Raw genomic sequence first — 4,024 nt, 5'->3', positions numbered from 1 at the left:
TGCTCCTTGGGCTGGTCCCAGCAGGACACTGACTCCTCTCATGAGTTCAAAGAAATGTTTATGGAGAGCCAGGCATAACATGGAATTTACACTTTTGTGTCTAATCTTATTTTTAAATTTTTTTAAAAGTGGGTTCCACGCCCAGCACAGAGCCCAGCACGGGGCCTAAAGTCACAACCCCAAGATCAAGACCTGTGCTGAGATCAAGAGTCGGACGCTCGACCGACTGAGCACCCATCACACTTTGGCGTTTCAGACAAGACACTATGATGGTACAAATCTGACATTTAGGAAACTTTAAATTCTCTTTTCTCACTGCAGGCTCCGATTAAGTAACTGTCCTGCTGCTTGCTTTACAAATGGATCTCACCGTCTGCGGACCAGCCCTGGATCATGGTTAGAGACGGGTGGGTAAACCCCTCTTGTGTGGGGATTGCCTTGTCAACCGAACATTAACTCACATAAAGAGGGAGCTCCAAGGGGTACTAGTGACAAAATAAGGAGGTGTGATCCTGTTTGGGTGGAAAGAGGACAGAAAAAAGTCATTTCTCTTCATTTCTGGATGTCTCAGCCTAAACCAAACCATTCGCTTTTAGGAAACCGTAGATTCCGGCTTCATGAAGTCTGCAGGTTGCGGATGTGGAGGGAGAGGATACAGATGCCCGAAGATCTTCTAGAAATGCAGCCATGGTCTTGATTTAGGACCTTGGCTTCTAAACAAGCAGCACTACATTTATATACCTGTCGAGAGAAAGAAATAAAGGCAGAATTGCAGTTACCTCAACGCGGGGTGGCGTCTCCTCTGTTTTGCCCGACCAGCCCCTAGCCCGTCCTCGTAAGCTTTCCCTTACCTGTGCTCGTCCCCCCTGCTGCTGACAGACGAATCTTCTGAACATTCAGGGTCTCCTCAGCAAGATGAGCAAGCCCGCGTGGGGACCGGCGGGCGGGAGCCTCGGAGGGCTCCTTCCCATCCACTTTTTTTCTCTTTGCTGACTCCAGCTGGCTGCCCCTCAGCTCTGCTCCCAGGGGCCAGGAGCAGGGTGGGCCGAGGCCCAGTGTGCTGCAGCCCCTGCAGGGGGGGCGGGGATGTGTGAGTCGGTGTTCCCCGGGGGAGCAGAGCCAATGGGACATATGCATACGGAGAGAAAGAGATTTAACTTAAGAAACTGGCTGATGCGAAGACGCAGATTGGCCAGTTCAAAACGAACAGGGTGGCCAGCAGTCTGGGGACCCAGAAAGGAGCGATGCTGCCATTGAAGGCTGCTGGCTGAATTTCCGCTTGCTGGGGGATGTCAGTCTTTGTTCTCATCGGGCCGTCAACTGCTTAGACGAGGCCCACCCACACTATGGGGGGGGTATCAGCTTTACTCCAATTCCACCCATTTAAATGTTAATCTCATCTGAATACACCCTCATGGGAACATCCAGGGATAATGTTTGGACCTCCCCACACCCCTGCCCCGGGGCACCATGGCCCAGCCAGGTTGACATGTAAAATGCACTATCTTAGGGTGCAATGGGCCAGGGGATCAGGTGACTCGACTCAGAATCTGTCACTGGCAGATCAAGCTACCTTGATGGTGTTTTCTTTCCCTGCCTCGACTCCTTGGTCACCGTGTCCTTTGCCTGGTTAACGGGTCTTCCCCCTATGGTTCTCTGTCCTGCGTGGACAAGGAGCCCTGCTAGGAGAGGGTGTGCTCAGGTAGGGTTTCCTCTGTGTGTGACTCAAGCCTTCTTTATGCAAACAGGTCGAGAGCTGGCATGAGTTTTCGGGTTTTGTCTGAGTCTTGTTTTTGTTACCAGCGCAGCAGTCCACCCCTGGATGTCAAATTTTGTGTGGCCTCCAGGCCCATTTGGCTGTGCTGCTGGGGACCCCACAGCCCCCCACACTCCCAAGAAGCGGACAAGCTCTCAATCATCCTCTTCTTCATGTCCCGTCATGCGTAGCCAGGACACAGCCCCTGGCAGTCTGGTTTGAAGCAGGCACCGCGAGGACAATTTGTCCCCAGCGGCCAACTTCTAATCACATGGGCTCATGTGCAAGATGCTGTGCCTGGCATCCTGTGCATGTGAGTGAGTGCACAGGTGTGCTCGGGCATGAGTGCCAAGGGGACATCACTGTCACAGTGTCAGGGAGACTGCGGACCCCTGAGGAGGCTGGCATCCCAGCCGCGTGAGTCATCTAGGGAGCCCCGCATGGGCACCTGTGGCCTGAAGGTGTGGGCAGGGGCCGTGGTGGTGTGGAGAAGGGAGGGAGAGCCAGGGAGACCCCCGGTGACACCTCCTGCTCTGGGAACAGGTGAGCAGAGCCACGGAAGGGACAGCTTGCTCCACACATGTGGTTGCGATGAACTGTCTCTGATCACTGCTTTCCTGGCACCCCATGTCCATGACTGCAGACACCCCTTTCTGCTGGTCGGTGTCCTGGTGAGCACTGAAGCCCTGGCTGGGCTCTCATATCCAGAAGACACTGCCACTAGGCTCCACTTATGCTCGGGTAGGTGCAAGCACCCCAAAGTATGCACCCAAGCCATGCATGGTAAGGCCCAGGGCCATTCAAGGGGCATCCAGGTGAGAGATGGAGCCGCATCGGGTACCTGTGCCACACCCTGGGGATCCCAGGGCAAGCCTCGGTGGCTTATTCGGTGCCACCTTGAAACGAAGCTCCATGAGGATAAGGGAAACAGAAGTGTCATTGAATTGGCTGCCTAAGTCCTGTGCCCCTCTCTATGGCAGCCGTCAGATGGAACCCAAACAAAGGAAGACAAACAAACCCCCCACACATCCTAAAAGCCAGCAACTTTCACGAGGGGCCTATTGGCTGGGAGATACACTAGATTTTTCTTGTTTTTTGCCCTCCTTGCTTATTTGGGTGCTGTCTTCCCCCCAAGCCTGGGGACCATCTCGTTACTTCCGGAGCAAAAGCACTGAGCCAGAATCTGGCAGATTCGGCAGCAAGAGGGGAGGGAGCAACACGCTCACTCGTCCTAGTAAGCAGTATGAGGCTTCAGGAACCCTGTCCCCTTCACACATCCTGTCCCCTTCACACATCCTGTCCCCTTCACACATCGGAGCTGAGGTCTCATCCAAGAACAGCCCGGCGAAGCCGCAAAGGGGGCGTCAGGCCTGAGCCTGCAATCCCGGCTCCCCACCTCGTGCCCAGGCAAGCTGCGCACCTGCACCTGCACCTGCGTGCCTCCCTCCCGGTCCTCCTCCTTAGCCCCTCCCTGCCGCAGGAGGTGAAGGGGGGTGCAGACGGGCCTCCACGCTCCGTGAGTGCCAGAGATTCTAGACAATGTCCAACTACATTGATTCCACACAATTCCTAAGGCTTAGAGGATGCACGTTGAGCTGCCCCCTTGGCCTTGTCACTCTCCTGGTGGAGGCCAGCCTCTTCCGGGGTAACTGGGTCTCCCGTGTTTCCTGGGACAGCAGCCTGAACGTCCCTTGCAAACCCCTTAGAAACGCGCTCTGTGGTGCCCACCCTGGACCTGCTGAGTCAAGGCCTCTGGGCGGCCTGCATCTGCACTTTGACAAGACCTGCAGAGGGTTCAAAGGTTGCTCCGTCTGCAAAGCTCTGCAGGAGGGATGAGGGGAGGGATCCCGGCCACGAGCTTTGGCTCCTGGAAGCACCACTCCCAACAGGCCTCAGTTAGGGCTGCACATGCCAGCCTGGTTTGCTTTCTGCTTGAGGCCTGAGGCTCCCCCACCCACCAGAGGTCTGCTTGGGCTCAAGGGTCCAGACTACCTCCCTCATCTCCCCCTCCCTTCCTTCCCTTCTCTGATTCTCTCTCTCTTTTTAAAAAAGATTTATTTATTTATTTCAGATAGAGAATGAGAGAGAGTATGAGCGGGGGACGGGGGCAGAGGGAAAAGCAGATTTCCCACTGGGCAGGGAGCCCCATGCAGGACTCGATCTCCCGACTTTGGGATCATGACTGGAGCCAAAGGCAGATGCTTCACCGTTGGAGCCACCCAGGTGCCTCATGTTTCAAAATTTTCACCAGGTATGCATTCCTCTGCA

General features: G+C 55.1%; 1 long non-coding RNA gene across 1 annotated transcript; it reads left to right on the top strand.

The window, feature by feature from the left end:
* Nucleotides 1–313: 313 nt before the first annotated feature.
* LOC140622214 (uncharacterized) lies at nucleotides 314–784 on the top strand. The gene is made up of 2 exons (XR_012021980.1): nucleotides 314–407; nucleotides 597–784. It is a non-coding gene; the product is annotated as an uncharacterized lncRNA (long non-coding RNA).
* The last annotated feature ends 3,240 nt before the right edge of the window (nucleotides 785–4,024 follow it).

The sequence above is a fragment of the Canis lupus genome, chromosome 1, assembly GCF_048164855.1.
Source record: "Canis lupus baileyi chromosome 1, mCanLup2.hap1, whole genome shotgun sequence".
Classification (NCBI taxonomy): domain Eukaryota; kingdom Metazoa; phylum Chordata; class Mammalia; order Carnivora; family Canidae; genus Canis; species Canis lupus.
Note: the sequence above shows the minus strand (reverse complement) of the source record. Positions and strands in the feature narration are given on the sequence as shown.